At 37.7% G+C, this 22500-nt stretch overlaps 2 protein-coding genes across 5 annotated transcripts in view; one reads left to right on the top strand and one right to left on the bottom strand.

Moving 5' to 3' along the window:
* Positions 1 to 3779, bottom strand: part of nr4a3 (nuclear receptor subfamily 4, group A, member 3) — a 28051-nt gene extending 24272 nt beyond the window's left edge. Inside the window, exons 1-2 of one of the 4 annotated variants that reach the window (XM_060861845.1) lie at positions 3365 to 3779; positions 98 to 253 (exon numbers count right to left, since the gene is read on the bottom strand). The gene's annotated coding sequence lies outside the window, so the exon portion shown is untranslated. The remainder of the gene's footprint in view (positions 1 to 97; positions 254 to 3364) is intronic. The other 3 variants (XM_060861841.1, XM_060861842.1, XM_060861843.1) reach the window with 3 other exon arrangements.
* Positions 1 to 22500, top strand: part of erp44 (endoplasmic reticulum protein 44) — a 138047-nt gene that overhangs the window by 73441 nt on the left and 42106 nt on the right. The gene's annotated exons all lie outside the window — the stretch shown is intronic.

Genomic DNA, 22500 nt, shown 5'->3' with positions numbered 1-22500 from the left:
TCTATCTATCTATCTATCTATCTATCTAGGGGGAAAATACAGTGCAGACGGAAAATACATTTGAAAAATAGCATAAAGGAAATTAGGATCGCGCTACCTGGTTGACCTTTTGCTCGCTGAATCGTGCTGGGTTTGGAGGGCGGAGGTGGCGCGCGGCGGGGGTTCGGCGCTGTAGCAGCTCGCGCGACGGTGCACGTATCCGGGAGCCGGGACTCAGAGCTCGGCTGCAAGCGCTCTTCCGAACCGGGGTCTGCTGAGGGAAAGAAGAAAAAAAGCTTAGCACATCAGTCACCACAGTATACACACGTGCATGCTCATGCACACATAAGCGTTTTTGATCCTGTGCGTAAAAGTAGGCTAAATGCAGAAATACATCCATTATCTCTACTGATACAGAAGTCAGATGGAGTGCATATGAGGTTGTAGATTATGCAGCCACTACTACACTCCGATTTAAAAAAACAAAACAAAAAAACGTGCTATGACTGCGCAAAAGCCACAAATGTTGCGCACGATTGCAGCACGCTGGCCTGGTTAAACTATTCTTACATTATGAGTAAATGCGAACATGTGAAAAAACAGGAACGGAAAAGGATTATAACAGTATACTGAGAATGTGAATATGCAACAAAACTATACGCGCCACGCGTTTCATAATCGATATTGCTGCGATTTGATTTGAATGAAACTCATACAAAGCAAGTCAATCATCTAAATTCACGAAAATACATTAAAAAAGTACAAAAAAGTTTTAGCAACAAAAAAAAAAAAAAAAAACAGCATGCAAACACCAACAAAACCAATAATAAAAACCATGAGCGTGGGCTATTTTTTAATATATTTTTTTCTTGTAAATCATCAACCCAGTAAATAAATCTTTGCATGATGTGCCCAAGTGAGAGCGCGACACAGATGACAACTCTGATACCTATAGTCTAATTTGCTTTTGTGGATGATTTTTTTTCTTTACAAAACGTCTACTTGTAAGTCGTTAACATACAAGTAATGCACCTGGACGGAGTGTCATGTTTACTGTCCGGAGCTCAGAAGAGTAAAGAAGTCGCATATTGTGTAATCTGAAAGAGACTAGCGCCCCCTCCCTGACGCACTAGCCTGTCTTCTGTTACCACCATCACAGACCTGTATTATTATACCAGTATATTTTTCAAGTCAAGTCAAGAGTCAACCATACTTTATCCCTGATTGTGTTCTTTTTCTACACCAAGAAGTCCACGTCTACACCCAGAAAAACGCACTTCTTGCAGTCTGATGAATCACATTTCTACTTTCTGCTGTACATTTTAGTTATGATCGTATCCTCAGAGCTAGAAAAGGGTTTGAGTAATTTAGCACACGTTATTAGAAACAATACGATTTACTGACCAGGATACAAAGTCCATCTTAAATATTAAAAGCCTTACATATAAGCTACATTTAATCAATAGGCAATGAACTCCAAGGGCAAAATAATGGTTACACTTAAAGGGAGTCTTGGCTTCATAAAGGGGTTCCAATTTTAACCTTAACTGTAAGGGAAACAATGGTATGAACCACATTCTACATAGAACTTTTAAGGTTTCCTAACAGGAAAAGTTTAAGTGCTTATAAAGCTGTGTAACTGAGGGTAAAATAATAATAAAAAAAAAGACACTGAAAAAAGGGTGCTAAAAATAATCTTTAATTATATATTAATCTATAATTCCTGAAAAAAAATTATATATATATATATATATATATATATATATATATATATATATATATATATATATATATATATATATATATACAAAGCAGTACCTTTTTAGTGGCTCGTTTGTTTTCAGAACACACGCGAATAGGATTCTTAGATGATACTACTATGATAGTAGCAGGCTAGAATCGTGTGTATATGTGTGTGTGTGTGTGAGTGAGAGAGAGAGTGTAATGCCCCTGGTCCGCTCGCGCCCCCGGTAACCTAGAGAACCGCATGAGAGCCCTTAAGCACGCGCTCGCCTCCTCGCTCAATAAGCGCGCTGGAGAGAGGCTTCCAGCAAATAGACGAGTAAAAGGACAGAGAGCTGACAAAGGAATGGAAAGAAATAACACAAGTACAGTAAATTAGCTGAGGGAACGGGACTCGACAGTGAAAGTGGAGACAAGCTAGAGGCATAAAGACAAGATACTTTGCACATCTCACCAAGCAACTCTGGCCTTTATTAACCGGGTATAGAGTAGCCTAGAGTTTGGATTGCTGAATAACTTCATACTTTATGATCACTGGATGTCATTCAGCATGTATAAATCCTATACTCATAAAAGGAAGATCCGGGAACATCCCTTAACAAATCTGGATCCTCCAGAAACCTTGATACAAAGGTCTTTAGAAATAGGAATGCAAATAGTTACCTAACCCCAGAACCCTAATTGCACTTAAAGTTCCTTCATTTTTCATTGTGTGTGTGTGTGTGTGTGTTTATAAAGAGGGGGCGTGATTATCGGTTGTCAAAAGCAATACTTTTCTGTTAATGAAAGATAGAGATTGTTTAAATATGCATGAACGTTTGCACGACATTTTCCATCGTTTTCTATTATTCTATTCTGACCACGCACTTTCATTATAGTATCATGTGTGCAATATGACACTATATACAAAAAACATCCATGCGACACACCATGGAGTGACACAAGTCAGTCAAGTGAATAGTACAACAAAGGATCGTGCATTATTAGAAATAAAAAAATTGAGAAGAAACACGTGATAATCAGACTGAACATCTGATTATCACATATTCATATTTTTTTGCTACATGCTGTTACTGTCCATGGGATATTTTACGCGCCCGAGCTACCTGTCGCTTCCACTAGGATTGGCACTGGAGAGATCTAATGTGAGTGAAATTAGCGGAAAAATAAAGAGAAAAAAAACCCGAAGATTTTACACTTGTGTGTGGAAGCGCGATCACAAAGCAAACAAGCAACCCCTAACATGTGTTTTAAAGTGTCTGGGGATGTAGCCGAAGCGCACGCCTCTCGGTGTCGGTGTGAGAGCGCGAGCTTTCCGCTGTGTAGGCTAAACCGGGGCACAAAAAAAGATGCGGCATCCCGTTTCCATGACAACCGATGATAATCTGACCACCTTGCGCAAATTAAATCGGGGATTCAGAGCCATCCAGCCGTCTGGAGCGGAGAAATCGCCTCAGACACGGCTGTTTGTTCCCTAAGTGTGCGCAACAGGTTACCGCACATCAGCGCAAACTTTTTTTAAAAGTCCTTAACAGTGTAAAGAAAAGGCAACATAACAAAAACTGACAACTTAACAAACCGAACCAAGGTCTAGTCGTGTTGTGAGAAAGATTAAAAAAAGAATTAAAACGCGTTTACTTACTTGTTTGCTGTGACGGTTCCGTCTTTACATATGTTTTTAGACCCCTAATAATTCCCTGTGCATATCCAATAGAGTTGTGCAGAACTGTTTAAAAATTCAGATGAATCAAGTAGATCTTGTGGGTCGCAAAAGATAACCAGGTTTCCTTAAAAAAAATCTATCTCTATTTGTGTTTTTATTTCTCTTTTAGAATAAGAGTGGAATAAAAAGTACTCCGTGCTCCGCTCAGTTCCACTGTAACCGGCTCGGCATGAAGTGGCTACGGACAAGAAAGACGCGCCGGTATGAAGTTGCAATGTGCCTTTGTTTATGTGTAACGCTGAGAGAGAGAAAGTCCAATAGCACATTTATGCGCGTCTGCCTTCTACATAGGCAGCCTGGTATGCGCTACGTCAATGTGACGCCATGGGAGAGGTGACGTCGAGCAAGCACTGTAGCGCACCCCCCTGGTACAGTATACACATATGCTCCCTGCCAGAGAGAGAGAGAGAGAGAGAGAGAGAGAGAGAGAGAGAGAGAGAGAGAGCGAGAGAGAGAGGGAGAGAGAGAGAGGGAGGGAGGGAGGGAGAGAGAGAGAGAGAGGAGGGAGGAGAGAGGGGGAGAGAGAGAGAGAGAGAAAGAGACAGAGAGAGAGAGAGAGAGAGGAGGGAGGAGAGAGAGAGAGAGAGAGAGAGAGAGAGAGAGAGAGAGAGAGAGAGAGAGGGACAGAGAGGGGGGAAGTACGATTATACTTTGACTCTACGTGTTACAGTGTTTGAAACGGCGCGGGAGGGCGTGTTACATTACAGTATATTTCCCCATCATGAGCAGCGAAGGGTTTTGCCACATCACAGCTTAAATAAGATGAGTAACTTACATTTTTAATGAGTTAACTTTTCTAATACAACACGGTTTAGTTATATCACAGTCTTACAAAGGGGTGATGGCCTCTGGCTTAAGTGTCACAATGGCTGCTGTTTACAGAAAATATTAGAAAGCTTGTTAAACATTCAGGAGAAACATATTTGAAATTATTATGATTATTTAAGCCTGGCATTCATCAAGATAGCATACATGCAAAAAGTTAGGCTACTGTACGCAGTCTAATCTATTCAAAACTTACTAATAATATATTAATAATATATATTAAATATAGACGCTTTCATTTCAATCCTAAAGGCCATAGAACAGATTAATAAATGAGGAAAATAACAAGTAAAGTCAAGTGTCAAGCAATGCCTCTTAAATCAGGAAACTTCACCTATATCTATTTGTGTTTAATTTTTGACTTGTTTTTGTATTAATACTTTATTTCCACCTTCAGTTTTAAGACGTTTAATCAACAGAAATTAAAAAAAAATTATGATAGTAATAATACTAATAAAAAAACGCACCGGCGTTCTCACGAAGCGTAATATTAAAATCTTAACCGACTCATGCTGAAGCTGCTCTAGCCAATCAGAGCACGCGAAACTTCTTGGCCGCGTTCTAATTCTGGCCAATGACCATCTTGTGGAGGCGGGGAAGAGGGCTGACGCACTGAGGCGCGTGATTGACGCAAGCACTGTTTCTAAATATAGCCCAGTGGTGTGAGCGCTGATCCTTCATTCATTGTACCGGGGCGGGTCCGTTTATTTTAGAAATTTGATTGTGTTCCAGCCAATCCAAATATAGTCGTAGACAGGTATTTTTAGCGGAAGCGTGTCCCCGTTTCTTCTTGCCAGGGAACAACCTCATGACACCGCCGTGTTGTAACGGGAGATTGTCGCTAGCTCATGGGTTCAAATAGCTAAAATAGCTAAAATAGCATTAAGCTCGTGTTAAAGGTAGCCGTTCGACGCTTGACGCCTTTTCAGGTCGCATAAAAATGGCAACAAGGCACGTAGGTTATCTCTACGGCGGATTTATTTGTCAATAATGCCGTTATAAAACCGTCCGAACGGTAAATTCGAGGGTTAGCACTTAAGGCTAATCTGAAAGTTCTGGATCTCGCGCATGCGCAGAAGCATTATCTGTTTGAAGCTGGGTCAGTGCGCACGAGCCGGGGGATTCCCTTTTCCAGACCCCTGTCGTTTTACCACTAGCACAAGAATTATTAGTAAAGGTGTTTTTTTCTTTCGTTTTTTCTCTCTCTCTGGATTGGTTTTTACAACAAGCACGTGCAGGTGCTACTCTGGATGGGATGCAACTCCTGTGCAGATGCACCTTCAGATATAAGTTTCCTCCTAGGTGAAGTCTAGTGTAGAAGGGAACCAGAGAACTCCCAGGAATCCCAAAGAGAGAACATGCAAAGAACCTTACAAACAGTAACCCGAGCCCAGGATTGAACTGGTGACCCTGGAACTGTCAGGTTGCAACTCTACTCACTGGGCCTCCAAGCCACCTGCTAAATAAATGATTATGTAAAATCTAAAAAAAAAATAACTACATCCAGCTACATAACACATCTTTTGTCATAAGTTACATTTACGCTATTTACTGTAAAGTGTCACCCGAATGAGGACGGGTTCCCTTCTGAGTCTGGTTCCTCTCAAGGTTTCTTCCTCAAGGAGTTGTCCCTTGCCTTCAAAAAATTGAATTTTTTTCTCTCTCAAATATCCAGAACACATTGCATTTCTGCAGTTCTACAAACCTACAGTATTTACAGATAAATGCTACATGAAGCCCAACATACAGAAAGATTGAATGTTTGTTACTTCCTGCATCATGATTCAAGCGGTTGTAAAGGTTCGAAGGTTTCGTTTTAAACGCCTTATATTTTGAAAGCACTACAAGATTAGACACCTTGACACCTCACAGCCTTCAACAGCAGCTCAATATTAGAGTGTTATGTCTGGGGCCATGTCAAGGTTACTACTGCACTTCAGATGTTACAATGAGGTGTTTCAAAATGATCTGAATGATTGAAAATAGTATGTATGCTTGATATAATCTTGACAGGGTTGAAGGGTGTTTGGTTTCGGGCCCTGCTTCAGTCTCTCGAATACATCCAATGGCCAATCATGAGATGACCCCAATAAAACTACTCCCCAGGTGAAGGAAATGATCTGAGCATATAAGACAAAGGTTATGTGAGAAACCATATTGTCACTGACATTGGGGCCACTGTGCATAATGTTTGAGATGACTCAAAAAAAAAAAGTCCCACCTTTGTGGTATCAATGGGAGAACCCTCATGGCTCGATTTTAAGTGTTTGCCTTTAAGAAAATGCCATTTACGATAATGAGTTCAGAAATCACGCTGATGTTCATACTCATATGTTGGTCTAACATCTTGCTCTGGGTTACACAATTGCACTTGAGTATATAGTGTGATGTTACAGAAAGGAAATGATTACAGTAAGACTATACAGTGTCACCTAGATAAGGATGGGTTCCCTTTTGAGTCAGGTTCCCTTTTGAGTATGGTTCCTTAAAATTTTGCTTAACAAATGTGATTTAAAACATTTTACCGTTTTTATTTCCCCAAACATTTATTAAACATCCACGACGTTTGTGCCAGAACGATAGGAACCACGGCTTAGTAGCGATGCCAAAAAATAAAGAGGACTCCTTCTTTTCCTGGCAGGGGTAGTCCTGTCTATCAGAGAGTAAAAGATGAGTGTCGGAATATCTGTATGACATTTACCATGCTGACTCATCACTAAGAAACTCTTTTCAGGAGTGACTTATAATAATATGTTTATGCAATACCTGAGCGGCATGTGATGTTGCAACATCAACGCTAATCAACCTCATGGAAAATGACATGCCTATAAAATAAAAGAGCATTTACCGCATTTTCTGGCTCATCTTTATTACGTGTCTTATATAATCACCAGATTTGCTGGAATTGTGGGCATTAAATGGGATTACACACTACACAAGGAGATGCCAGTCCATCATCATGCACACCTAGGGGCAATTTAGCATAGGCATTTTACTTACCTGCATTTATTTTTTCTATTTTGGGGATTAAGAGAAAACCAGGAAACCCAGAGGACACCCACGAGGCTGCAACACTTGCTAATTTAATTTTAACATCTATAGTGTTTGCTGCTGAGTTTAAACGCAACAATATTTGCAAAATCTTACACTATCTTTTACTGACAACTTCGGATAAATGCGTCCGTTAAACGAATACAGGTTATTGTAAGCTGAACGTTACTTGTTGAGTGCTAGTTGTATCACAGTTTTTATGTGGAAGGTCAGTGAAATGTCAGATAAGTGTTTTCTTGTGTGTTGCATGAGAAAACATGCAGCCACTGCTTTGGAAGAGGTACCAATAATGAGGAAATTTTATATGTGGATATTTGTTTGAGAGAATGTAAGCATTCATGCTTTTCCATCCTTTGCATCATTAAAATTTTGGCTGTCACATAATGTTTTACGTTATTTATTTATTCCCAGCTTGACCAGTTTGTTTGTTTCAATCCAACATATATTGTATTCAGGTTCATTCTTAATGTAATGCCGCATTAAAATTTCCTATACCATCTGATGTTTTGGGTCTGTCACAAAAGTAGAAAAAGGAATAATTATTGTAATGGTTTCACTGAAGTATTCAAATTGTTGAAAAGATGAGTGATATTTTGACTTTTAAACCCAGAACTGCCCAAATATTTTCATGGACATACGAGACAGGAGCCAAAGGCAGCAACAGTAAACGATAGCTCGCTAAATATGTATCTCGAAACGATTTGTGTTTAAAAGCAACAACTGCCAAAGTACACTTTTAAACCATTTCAATCGTTACAGGATTTGCGGATTATTATGACGAACTGAAGTATATAAAATGGCATGTCAGCAATCTTTCAACTGCTCTCTAAAAGACAGATGTGTCTGGAGGCAGAAATACCAGTTTGTATCCGCCTTTAAACACTGCGTTGTCTCCAAAAGAAACTCCCATTCATATTGTTTCACACCCATTTGTACAATGCAGTCCCATTCTTTAAAGATAAAGGTAAGTGCGGAGGTGGTAGAAGTGGTCTGGATGTGAACTCTGTAGGCGGCTGGCTGTAAGATGTTTAGTGTAGTATATCTGATTGCTCAGCAGTTGCTCACAGGTGAAGCCTGCAAGACCTTTATGACTTACATTAACTCTCATGACTCACTGCGGAACACAGTATATGCAAATGGAAACAGGCTACATGTTACCTATTGGATGGTGTGTGAGCATATTATGCAACACACAAATCCTTCCTTTTCATTGTAGGAATGAAATTTGGCATCAAACGATAACCTTCTATCAGGTCATGTAGAATAACTAAGATGAAAATTAACACAAAGCATTTTGCTATTCAACAAACTGAAAAGTTCACTCCAAGAAAAGTTCACAGCGGAAATGAATGGATTAGCAGAGCGACTACTTGAGTGAACAGTGTTTATTCATTAGCAAAGTTATTAGGAGAACAACTTCCTTATCGATACATAATTGTCGGACTGTATTTGACTGTAGAAAAGACGTTATTCATGATAACACTCTCCAGTGTTTATAACAGTTTATAATCACACCCTCCAGTGTCACCAAATGAGGATGAGCTTCACTTTTGAGTCTGGTTCCTCTTAAGGTTTCTTCCTCTTCCATCTAAGGGAGTTTTTCCTCACCTCAGTCGCCTCAGTCACCTCAGGCTTGCTCATTGTGGAAAAATACAAACACGTTTAAATATAAATCTAATAGTAATCTTGAACCTTTGTACCATATTATGTTCTTATGTTCTGTTACGCTGCTTTGAGACAATATCGATTGTTAAAAGCGCTAAACAAATGAAATTAAATTGAATTCAAATTGATCTAAGGGTAAGGTAATGCATTATGTAAATATGAAGGCATCAGTAATTGTAGTTTGTTCAATATTCCAGGAAAGTCAAATTTTTTGTTGCTTTTTTCTCTCACAATTTGGTCATCTGTCAGCTCCCACTGATCAACCAGTTCTCGTAGATCTTATGACAGCTAGCAACCAGGGAGGAAGCAATTTAGTTTGAACTTAAAATTTTTTTATTCTGTTTCAATGCTGGGGGGCACGGTGGCTTAGTGGTTAGCACGTTCGCCTCACACCTCCAGGGTCGGGGTTCGATTCCCGCCTCCACCTTGTGTGTGTGGAGTTTGCATGTTCTCCCCGTACCTCGGGGGTTTCCTCCGGGTACTCCGGTTTCCTCCCCTGGTCCAAAGACGGTAGGTTGCATGGTAGGTTGATTGGCATCTCTGGAAAATTGTCCGTAGTGCGTGAGTGAATGAGAGTGTGTGTGTGCCCTGTGATGGGTTGGCACTCCGTCCAGGGTGTATCCTGCCTTGATGCCCAATGACACCTGAGATAGGCACAGGCTCCCCGTGACTCGAGGTAGTTCGGATAGGCGGTAGAAAATGAATGAATGATGATGAATGAATGTTTCAATGCTTTCGTAAAGCTGCTTTGAGACAAGTTCAATTGTTAAAAGCGCTATACAAATAAATTGAATTGAAATTATTTGAAATTAACCTATATTTCTTCTGAGCCATGTGAAGCCAGTCCTTTTGAACTGCTGCTCATGCTGCATCACAGGGCAGAGAAACATTCAGTGGACAGAGCTATCTGCTTTCTCACAGTTATCTATGATTGTCTAGCATCACTGTGATTGATGTGGAGAGAGAGCGTATAACATCCCTCCCAACCAGACAGCATGACTGTTGTTCCACCAGACAGTGTAATTTTAACTATTAAACCATTCAATATTTGTCGAGCTCCATCTATCCATTTTAAAGCACAGCTAAATCCATATATTTTTTAATATTACTTTGATTAATTTAAATTTTTTTAACAGCAAACAAAAGAAACGATGTTTTTGTACATTGTTGAAATGTAGATTTGAAAGATCACTTTAAGTCATTGAGTCATGTTCAATTAGGAAATGAAGAAACACTAGTCTTTTAGTGTCATTTTAAAACCATTCATTTTAACTATCTGTTTATATTTAATATTTTATCTGTCAGTTAGGCTCTATTTTCTATTAAATAATTGCAATAAAATACTAAAAATGTCCTAGTCACATTTTCATCTTTTTCTGTAAAAATTGTATGTTTATTTTATGACTTCTGCATTATTGGGTCAGTAAAAATGTTCTGATAAACATTAATGTTACAGTAATATGTGCAGTAAATATTGACTTTGTTTAGTTTGAAAGTAAAAATAATTTTTAAGGAATTCTTGTTTTCTAGCCTTATTTGTATATTCTACTGAATTATAGATTGGAATGTAGATTTCCTATTAATTGTATATTTTTAAATCACTGAAAATGTGAACGTTTACTGAAAATGTGAACGATTGTCGAAAACTGTAAGTTTACATTTTCTGTCCCATGATATGGGATAATCGTTGAACAGGAAAGGACTGCAAAATGATTTAATTATACGAAGTCATTATTTAAAAATATGCATGGTTTCCTTACGTCTTTAAGTAATCTCATTTATGATTGATGGATTTAAGCCAGAATCTCACAGTATGATTCACACAGTGGACACAGTAAGATGAAAAATACAAACAGCGGTAGGTATCGTGTGAGAGAAAAATACCTAATTGCGTGAATCAGAATCCTGACATTTACAGCTTGGGTTCACTCTCATATCTACTGTACATACATACGCTCTCACAAAAGGGATATGCTATTGCTAATGCGTGACCTTTTACGTGTTGGTCGAACACGTTTAAAGTCAGTAACATTTAGAAATGCGTGGTGGAGTTCCCATCATTGGCACTAGTCTTTACCCAGACTTCATGCCAGTACATTAGCCAGGCCCATTTCCCAAAAGTGATCATTCAGCTTTTGTGTATTCATTGGTTAAGTAAGTGTGACATTTTCCATAATACCAAGCTGATGATGCAACTTTCAGTAAAAGGATTCTGACTAGAATAAGACAAGTACAGGCATGTGGAAGCACGTTTCACTGTGAGGTTTCTCACTGTGTCTATTACTATGTAACGCAGGACATCCTACAATTCAGGCAGAATATTAACATGTACTAGAGAACTTTTATCAGGACTCCTGATAAAATTTACTACTAGTTTATAAATCTCTGTATTTCCAAATACAGCACCTTCATATATCTCTGAACACCTGATAAACTACTCTCCAGATCTTGTCTTTTAGATCATCCAGCGCTAGCCGTGTTATCCATATTCCAAATATGGACCTTGAGTGGTGAATCAGCCGATTGTTTTTTATGCATTAAAAAACACACATTACTATGAAACATTCACCTCCACTTATTAATGATTTAAAACTACAGCAGCCTGCATGTTATTTTACTTTAGCTTTTAACTAGCCTTGATGATTTAACTTATTTTTCACTGCATTTAAATGTTTATATGTGCAGTATTTATTTAATATCATTTTGCACTTTTAGATGAGATATAATAGTAATTAATGAATTAAATACGTAACAATTAAACAAGAATATTATTGTAACTATACAAATTTAAGTAATTCATATATTTTTTAATAGAAATACATTATTATTATACACAGTATACAATATTATATATTATTATTACTATACAAATAATATTTTTTATTATGATTTTTGCATTTTGGATTAGATTTTTTATTCTTTCTATAACCTCTCATCTGTATACTATTAATATTATTTGCCTTACAATGAACTATGCTTTTCTTCGCTATTATTATTATTATTATTATTATTATTATTATTATTATTATTATTATTATATATCTCAGAATAATAATAATAATAATAATAATAATAATAATAGTAACAATAATAATAATAATTATTATTATTATTGTTACTATTATTATTATTATTATTAGTGTTTTAACGTTGTATGATATTTAGGAGGATTCAATGAAGAAGAAATGAACACACAGTGACACACCTTCATTCATTCATCTCATTAGCTTCTTTTCGTTATTCAATTCAGGGTCACGATGGGGTCTAAGATGATCCTGAGAACATTTGTGCACATTTTAATACACATAATAAAGATAATAAAGGCACGTGTACACACACAGGACGTACAAACAATGAAATACATTCTTCTACTTTCACCCCCTCAGTTTTCAGATGACTCAAGTTGATAAGACTGCTCTTGAAAAAGGGATTCCCCAGAGTATATCACTCTCTCTCTCTCTCTCTCTCTCTCTCTCTCTCACACACACACACACACACACACACATCCAGGCTACTCTTACAAGCTCTCTCAGAATAGCTTAAGTATAATGAAGGTCTCTAGAGGCTTCTGGTTTTTCAGGTTACATTAACCTCTTTCGTTAATTTTTTCTCCCTCAGTAACCCACACTTCTGCAAGCTCTAAAAAACATTCTTTTAAAGAAAAAAAAAACAAAATAAGGATTTAGTGTTGAGGTCTTGCGGTTGCAAGTTTGAGGTCAAGAAAAAATACAAAAAATACATGCTGACACATGAAAAAATGGAAATGATTTCTGTACGAAAATGTTTTTGTTTTTAAGATTCTGTGCCAAAAAAACATTTACATTTAAAGCATTTAGCAGATGTTTTCCAGAGCGACTTACATTTTAAATCATTTTTTTTTATACAGCTGAGGGTTTAGGGCCTTGCTCAGGGGCCCAGGAAGTGGGAATCGAACTCACCACTAGGCTATGAAATCCCCATAATTGATCACAATATCATTTGTCCTCTCTTTAACTCCAGATTTGGATATTAAACTCAAGTTTTCAAGAATTTAACTTAATCCATTGTTTTGACTTAAAACAAACTTTTGTCTGAGTTAAAACAAACATTTGTTCCTAAGTTTAACCATTACATAACCGAATTACAGTGTGAAGCTTCTTCTGAATCTATTTCCATTTAAGGAGAAAAAGTAAAACTGTTTAGAAGATAAATGTGATATCACACTCGCAGTCATGCTGCTGTACTAAAGCTGTATCCATCACCTTCTGTCTTGTACCTACGGCCTATTTGATAACGGCACTGTTTCTGGTTCATTCATGTATAATCTTAATTGCATTACAATCCAATGCCTTTAATAAATGTTCGATCTAGCGGCTGAAAAGAATCTGTGATCCAATGATGCAATACAAACATAACACAAATGATTAAAAACTGCATTTCGGCATTGGATATTTGTTTTGTGCTTAAACCACAATGAAATACAACAACTGACACTTTTTTCTCTAATTTCTATTCAGATCCTCTGAATATTTATATCACAGTAGTTAAATGAATTCCTGAAATGAATTGAACTGAACCTCTCTGAATCAGTATCAAGACACGTAGTATTTTAACCTGTTGGTTTCGTGTAGGCGGGTTTCTTCAGCCTCCATGGTTAGTTGTTAAACGTGGAATGCAGTTTCTTTTCATTTGCATGAAATGTGTGTTCTTTTATATTCAACCAATAAGGCCTGACGAGTTCGCTTATTAGAATGATTCTTGAAGGATGATTCATATATAGAGTGTTTCAGCAAACGGGCGAAAGAGCCAAATGGGATGTTTTGTATATTAAAGTGTGCGTATGTGTGAATCTCTATGCTTACCAGAAATTTTATGAGAAATTGTAACGTTCATTGTTGACATTCTTTCCTGTGGCTTTGATAAATAATTATTTAATACACATAATTAAATTAAAGTAAACTTTAATTAAAGTGTCACTGTGAAGTTTAGTGATGTCTCTGCACCAATTAGTTTAGTGTCACTGCACCAATAACATAACATTTGGTACATAAAGTTAATGTGCAGGATCTCATCTGATCTCACCTGACATAAAGATAAAGACAAAGGAGTTATAAGGCACTTAGATGAGGGTATGTTGTTATAAGAAATGAATCAGTGAGATGGTGGTGCAGTGTTGACCAATGCAAAGTGGAGTTACTTATACCACCGTTTATTCCTTTTATACCACACTAAATTGTCAATGATTAACTTTTTTATAGAGAATGACAGACACATCATACATTTTTATTCATTTTCTGTAAGGCGCTTGGTTGTTTTACGGAGGATCAGTGTTCAAGCCCCGCACTGAAAAGCTACCATTGTTGGGCCCCTGATCAAGGCCCTTAACCCTTATTGCTCCAGGGGAACTATATCATGGCTGACCCTGTCCTCTGACCCCGAACTCCAAAGTTGGCATATCTGAAGAAAGAATTTCACTCTGCTATAATGTTTATGTGAAAAAATAAAGTTTTCTGTTCTATTGTTTCATGTTGTGGAACATCCAAGACAAGTTGACCATCCAAGCTCCTGTTACCACTTACATTAAACCTTCTGTAAACAATCATTCACTCTCCAGCTTCTTTTTTCCTCTTTCTTGAACTTACTAAGCCAAAAGAACATGTTACCAAAAATTACTGTAAAACAGAAATTACCACATCTTATAGTCTCTTCCACATGTGTCCATAACATAAAGGCCTGTTTGTTTTTTATTATTAGTCTTCCATGGATCATCTATATTCGAGTCACACAGAATTAGATGCCTATATACAGTTGTAGAAATGACATTATTTAATCACACTCTCAAGTTCATGTTTGCATCTGGTTCCTCTCAAGGTTTCTTCCTCATGTAGTCTCAGGGAGTTTTTCCTTGCCACTGTTGCCTCTGACTTGCTCATTTGGTGTAAATATAAAAAAAAAAAAAAAAAAAAAAAAAATAAAAAATTTTATTGTAACTTCCTTTATTACCAAGCAAGAAAGCACAATATAAACTTGCACTCACCCTCCTTTAAGTCTTTTTTTTCTGTCTAAAATGCCTCACACTTGAGAAGTTCAACTATTTACAAGGCCACACTTAGAAGTTAGGATTAAATGCTGACAATGAGTTAGCATGCTCACACTTGTGACTGTTTATATGTCTCCTGTAAGCATGATATAATTTGGGAGGACAATGTTATAACATATCAATAACTATTACAATTTTGGTTGCGATATCTGGGTTCTAACACGTTCTATTTACTTCCTTAAATAGAACCCTCACCCAGACGTGTTCTTTCGAATGTGCAAGCAGAAAGTAAACCGTTTTTATCTTAAACATCATGAAAAATGTGTTAAATTAATTGTACTTTGCGTTTCAGTGATAGATCACAATTCACAAGTTTTGTCATTAATTAGAATTCATGCCTCCTTTATGCTTCGTGCATTTGTGAACTAGTAATACTTATTTTTTTTTACCAGGGATTTGACCATGAGTGTTGTGTTGATTCTCACTTTATATGAACGTGTGTGTGTGTGTGGGTGAGTGTGTGTCTGTGTTCTGTAAGGATATGATTCAGAAGTGTGGAAGAGAGAGTGGTGTGGTGTAGCTCTTATCTAAATGTTTGGACAGAGAGGGATTTTTTTTTTATGATAAATAATCTTATTTTTTAAGATTAAAATAATCTTCTTTAAATACTATGAAATCAACCTGCAATCAGTTTTATATTACAATATTATCCAAATGCCTGGGTTTTAGGAATTTTTTTATGTTCAATGTTTCTTTTTTTCCTTTCATTTTCCTTTTTTTAATCTTTATTATGGATGTTTTCGGTCATTACAGCCTAATTTTCAAGCTATAATAGTGTGAATTCATGGAGGGTAAAAAAAGATATGTTGGTTTACATAGTATTTCAGAGAAATGTGTGAAATTAGATTTTTGATAGATTTTTTTTAGAAACATCTCAAACCCCCCAAAACCAAGGTGAGGATGATCTTCTGAGTTGGGATGCATGTTTTGACCCAGTTGCCAGACATTTTTCTTCCCCTAAGACTTTTAGAGATACAGGTTAGTGTTTCTGTCTGAAATTTCTTTGATGTGAAACAAAATTTTTCAAATTTAAAATTTTTCAGATTTCTTGTTAATCTTGTTAATATATTTATTGCTAATTGTACATTAACATTGATTACATGACCTGCAAACAGTACTGTATTAAATAGAGTATGTTTCCATTCCCATTTTATCTAGCTAGCTAGCTCGATAGCTAGCTACCATTAAGCAGACTTTCCTTAGGGAAAAATCTAATACAATCACTATCTTTCTGCTAGCTACTTTATTTCCATTTCATAGTCTTCACAAAAGCCAATGCTATTTTTAGCTATAACTTTATACTTATCAACTTACATTATATGACTATGTAGACACTTGACCCTGACGCTCATATGAACATCCCGTTCCAGATTTAATCCACCCTTTGCTGTTATAATAATAATATTAATTCTGGGAAGGCTTTCCACTAGACTTTTAGAATGTGGCTGTGGGGATTTGTGTTTATTCAGTCACAAGAGCATTAGTGATGTCAGGAGCTGCACGGACGGTTGGTGTTCTTTCAGACCACACTCAGAAAACCATGACTTCATGGAGCACACTTTGTGCACAGGTGCACTGTCATGCTAGAATAGATTTGGGTCTGGTTATTCAAGGGAAACTGTAACGCTACAGCATACAGTATATAGACACTCTCCCCTTCAGCCACAGCTCGCAACCTTGGGGTAACCATGGACAATCGACTGTCCTTTTCCTCTCATGTTGCTAATGTGACTCACTCATGTCAGTTTCTTCTCTACAACATTAGAAGGATTCGGCCATTTCTGTCCACACAGGCTGCTCAGGTACTTGTTCAGTCTCTTGTCATTTCTAGACTGGATTACTGCAATGCACTGCTGGCAGGTCTACCTTTAAACGCAATCCGTCCTCTGCAAATGATCCAAAATGCAGCTGCCCGGCTTGTTTTCAACCTGCCAAAGTTCTCGCATACCACCCCACTGCTGCGATCCCTCCACTGGCTTCCGGTAGCTGCACGCATCAGATCCAAAACACTGATGCTGGCCTACAAAGCCAAAAATGGACCAGCCTCCTCTTAGCTCAAAGCCCTCATCACTCCTCGCACTGCACCCCTGCACCCTCCGATCTACCAGCACTGCTCGATTGGTTCCACCATCTCTCAGGGTAAGAGGCAAGTATACTACAAGACTCTTCTCTGTACTGGCACCAAGGTGGTGGAATGAACTTCCCCTAGAGGTCCGGACAGCTGAGTCACTGGCTATTTTCAAGCGGCGGTTGAAGACCTACTTATTCAGGAAACACTTCAACTAGCACTTCTTTCCTTATCTTTTACATTTAAAAAAAAAAAAAAACACCTTTGACACTTTTTCATTGTAACTTTGAACAAATGTTTTAAACTCATGGTATCTTAAGTATGTAACTTAGTGAGCCAGCATTAATGTATTCAATGTTAGAGATTTAAGCACTTTTGTACGTCGCTCTGAATAAGGACGTCTGCCAAATGCTGTAAATGTAAATGTAATGTAAATGTATAGAACAGTGTGCTTCTAACTATGTTGTATCAGTTTGGGGATGAACCACATTGTCTGATGGTCAGGTGAACACACACCTTTTGGATTTACAGTGTATTTCTAAAGGCATTTCCATCATCATTGAAATTTAAACAGATGGACAGAAAATATTCTAGCTCTTGAGTATCTCTTAGAGTACATTTTAATTTTTTTTTTTTACTATTTTTATATATTTAATTATTTCCTTTATTTATGTAAACATATTTTTGATTTTATTCCTTTACATTTGTGTTATGTTGTTATTTTCCGTTATGATTTGTAATGTATTTTTAAAAGTCTAAGTATTTAGTCTGAAATACTTTTTTAGTGTTAGGAATTTTTGGGGGTCCAACCAGCTAGTGCCCAATACTTTTTTTTGTCTCTATGTGTGAATACAAATACAAATACAATGGACAAAGACTTGAACGTAATGGCTTGTACAGAATGTCCTGTTAGCCATATTTGGTTTCATCCTATTGAAAGACTAAATGACATGAGATCAGTTTTTATTGTACAACGTAAGGATATATTGTCTTTCTTTCTCTCTCTCTCTCTCTCTCTCTCTCTCTCTCTCTCTCTCTCTCTCTCTCTCTCTCTCTCGCTGTCTATCTCTTAAACACCACACATATACATGTACAAACCTTTGTGGTTCTGGGAAATGAGCCTTTTTGCTCAAATCACCCACTCCCAGCAGAGTGGCTTTACCTGGCTTATCTCACAGAGAGCTTGTCTCAACCCTTTAAAGAGAACGCGAGGTTTTAAGTTCCCCCTAAAACACAAAACACATACTCATGGCAGTAGAGTAAAGTTTAAAAAAAAAGCAGAGGGAGGGAAAGACCTCGCACTCAACTCTCTCGTGTTTCGTATATTCGGGTTGAGGTAGGAGGGTCTGCTGGCTGCGGTGGTATCACCGGAGAAGTAGCTGCGTGCCGGTGTGTAACGGAGCGAGCCGATTACAGTGTGTATCAAAGTGATCGCCACACTCTCAAGAGAGCGAGAGGGACTTTCCCAGCCTCTGGCCCGCCACTGTTCCATTTTTAACAGCTAAAATGGAGCTAAAGATGTACGATGAATAATTGCCAAGACCAGCTTAACGCTCTTCATGACATAAGTGGCAGGAAATATGGGTGCATGTAAGGTAATAGGTACACAAATGTGCTTTCCCGTCTCAGTGTGAATTAGCGTGCCGTAACGCAGATACGGTTGAGGATATACACACATTGGCATGCCACAGAGAGGTATGGGGTCAATCTCTGGGTCAAGCTCATCTCACTTTACCCCTCAAACTCTGATTGGAAGTTCTCTCCTGGCCTCAGGTCTTGTTGGCTGAGACTGTCTGCTATCTCATCAGTCCTCTGGTGAGGCGGATATCGAGGGCCACTGCTGCCACGCAGACTCAAAGGCCCAGTCTCTATATCTCTCCTTCTCTCCTAGGCATTTTTGAATTCCAATGCAAAATGACAGTTTTTAAGAACACATTTCAAGGCAGCACTGAAGACATTTCTGTAATTATATTCTCAGCAGGATGGATTGCACATCTTGCTGAACAGCCTGAGTCCATGTTCTCATCAGTATGTGTGTATAAAGACCTGATGGTGTTTGAAAGCATGCGGTATTTTTCCATACACCTTCTTGCTGTATTGCAAAAGAGTTGGCATACACACATATATGCATACACAAACAGGAAACAGATCACAGCAGAGCTTTTGTGTGAGTGCTGAGGCTCCAGCGTTTTTTGGAGAGCACTTCGAAAGCAGCTCTATCATGCCTGAGCACCTTTTCTTAACACACAGAAACAACATGGCTTTCCTCTCACTCCATTTTTATCCCTTATTCTTCCTTTATACCTCTCATTGCTTATCTGATTTCCATTGTATTTGAAAAGTGGACGGTTCTCTAATGACCCTGCCCATTTAACCACTGAATAAATCCAGCCTCTTCAACAGCCTCTCAACATACACACACACTTACACACGTACATGCTCTCCACCTCAACATGCATTGTTTGAATTGTAAAGAAAAAAAAAACACTGCGTGACTCAATTTGTTGTATTATTTTTGGACACTGGCCATATGATTAACACACAAAAGAATGTTGAGCAATACTTATCCTGACATATTCTGATATAAAATGTTTGACATATTGCTCACCCATTCATGTTAGTTTTTCAAATATTGTTTTTTGTGCACCTTGTTGTGTTTAAGTTAATATAATATAATATAATATAATATAATATAATATAATATAATATAATATAATATAATATGTTGGAGCCCATATTCCTGAACATTTCTATTCACATACATTTTATTAAAATTAAAATATAAATATTATTATGAAATTATTAAGAACACCTATACAATCTTTATTAATGCAGATTAATCAACCAATGAAATGACAGGAATGCAATGCTTAAAATCTTTCAGATACAGGTCAAAAGCTTAAATTAATGTTCACATCAAACATCAGAATGAGGAAAAAATGTGAACCCTATGACTTTGACTCATGGCATGGTGGTAGGTTTGGGTATCAAAAGCTACTGATCTCCTGGTATTTCCACAAGCAAGAGACTCTAGAGTATAAACTGATTGGTGTGAAAACTACCAGCAAAAGCAGAAAACTACATTGGGATCCATTTCTGTCAGCCAAGGGCAAAAATATGAGGCTACAGCTGACAGAAACTCACCCATACAGTTAAATTGAAGAAAAAGTTCTGACTAGATCCAGTTTCAATGAGCCCACAACCAAGCCACAGTTCCCCTTTCCATTGATGTTTGATAAAAAAAAATTACCTCTTGAAGGTTTGTGACATGATTTGATGGATTATGCTTCTGCCACTTGATTGACATGATTGCTGAATCGTGTGAATGAGCAGGCGTCAATCTATATACAATATCTAAGGATAACTATATGGTGTCTGTGGGTCTAACTTTGGTTCCTCCATATAGGAACTTCCATGACCATACATAAGACTTTGCTTGGAAACACACACACACACATCAAAGATCAATATCTGCAAGAGCTCAAGGGAGGGCAAAAAAGGAAAAGGAAAAAGAGGGGGAGAGACACACAGATAGTCTGGAGGAGAGTGAACTGTAGAACGAGAAAGACCAGAACGTTGATTTTTTTTTTCATGTAGACTTATTTCTTCCATCACTAAACTTGGAAAAAAATGATAAAACAACACATATTGATTTTTTTTTCAGGTTCATTTTAATTAAACAAAAGTGTTAAAAATGACTTGACTTGATATTGAAACATTTTTTAAAGTACTCCAGGTCTACTGAGTTTGAGAGACCCGAGGTTGAGCCATATGATGTAGCGGGTATTTAAAAATAAACCTGGCACGAGCTTGTTAGTCTATCTATTACATTTTGGCTGTGTTTACAGACTATGGAACTTCCAGTAACCAGGCCCTGAAGCTAGAGTGGAATATTCAAATCGTTGCTCCACTCACTGTCCATTCTCACTTATCTTTCAGTCCACTATGACACACAATGCCATTCAAATAATTCACTCCAGCATTGACGCTATATTTGGCTTCCTTTTTTCTACATCAGGCAGCCGATCCTTTTTTTCTACGTTTTGCCTACACAACACTGGACTATCTGATCTATCAACCCAAATCTGATGATCTAAATAAAAAAAAACACAGCTATCAGACCATGACATCACCGGTGAGTTTCTTTACCGCCCAATGGCATTTCATTCAAAAATTCTGTGTGGAATTTTTCAGTTATATCACCAAACTATGACATCAGCCATTCTTCTCCTTCACACTGCACAGCAAACCAGATCGGACATTAATGGGTTAGGCAGGCTTGAAATATTTCTGCACTCACCAGTTATATATTAGGAATCTGCTGTTTGTTATGAGTAGAGTAAATGAACGGCGGTTTTGTTTATCTTGGTTGGAGAGTGCGAGAGAGCAAGCATGAGGAAAAGAGTGAGGGGGAGAGAGAGAGGTTTCTCTATTTAATTTCTGCTTCATCAGTGGGAAATGTGCGGAATGTATTAGAGGATCGGTCTCTCAAGAACTTACGCTGGACTACTAGAAACAAACACATATGGAATTGCTTTTGCTCACTCATAAGCACACACTTACAGGTCAAAGTTCACTGTTTTGCCTTTATACAGGCATAAGATACAGTACACAGGCATATCGCCAGAAAAGGGAACCAAAATAACAGTGGCTGAGTCAATGACGTCAAACGTCAAGAAAGCAGATTTTGGTGTGATTGAAGTCATTACCTAGGTAAGAGGAATAAACTGTGTGTGTGTGTGTGTGTGTGTGTAAGCATGTGGTACACCAGGACCAGCAATGAGAAACACTTTGTTACAAGGTTGAGCTAATCCTTGGATATTACGGTTCTTCTTTTAAAGTTGAGCAACATATATTTTAGTGATGGTTAAAAATACTGAAAAGTAACTCTGAATTTATGTTTTTTTTGTGCTGGTAATGTTTTTACCTATAAAATGTTTACTAGGTGTGTGCCAATATCAAAATATAAAAATATTCCATGAAATAAGAAGTAGCAAATAGCTAATAGGCACTTTATTCTGTTCAGAGTCTAAAGTCAATCACAGGGACACTAGACACAAGGTGAAAGATTCATCCCAGATGGGACAACATTACAGGCCACCGTTCACACACAAACACAAATACACACATACACACACCTAGGGGCAATCTTGAGCAGTCAATCTACCTACCTGCATGTTTTTGGACAGCATGAAGAAACTGGAGAACCCTGAGGGAGAACACGCAAAACTCCTGACAGTAACCCAAGCTCTGGATTAAACACAGGATGCTGGAGCTGGGAGGCAGCAATGCTACCCACTGCACCAGCATGCACCCAACTAACATTACATTATTATTAAAAGAAAAAAGGGTTGTTCAAGGTTTCTT

The sequence above is a fragment of the Tachysurus vachellii genome, chromosome 25 (assembly GCF_030014155.1).
Source record: "Tachysurus vachellii isolate PV-2020 chromosome 25, HZAU_Pvac_v1, whole genome shotgun sequence".
Classification (NCBI taxonomy): Eukaryota; Metazoa; Chordata; class Actinopteri; order Siluriformes; family Bagridae; genus Tachysurus; species Tachysurus vachellii.
Note: the sequence above shows the minus strand (reverse complement) of the source record. Positions and strands in the feature narration are given on the sequence as shown.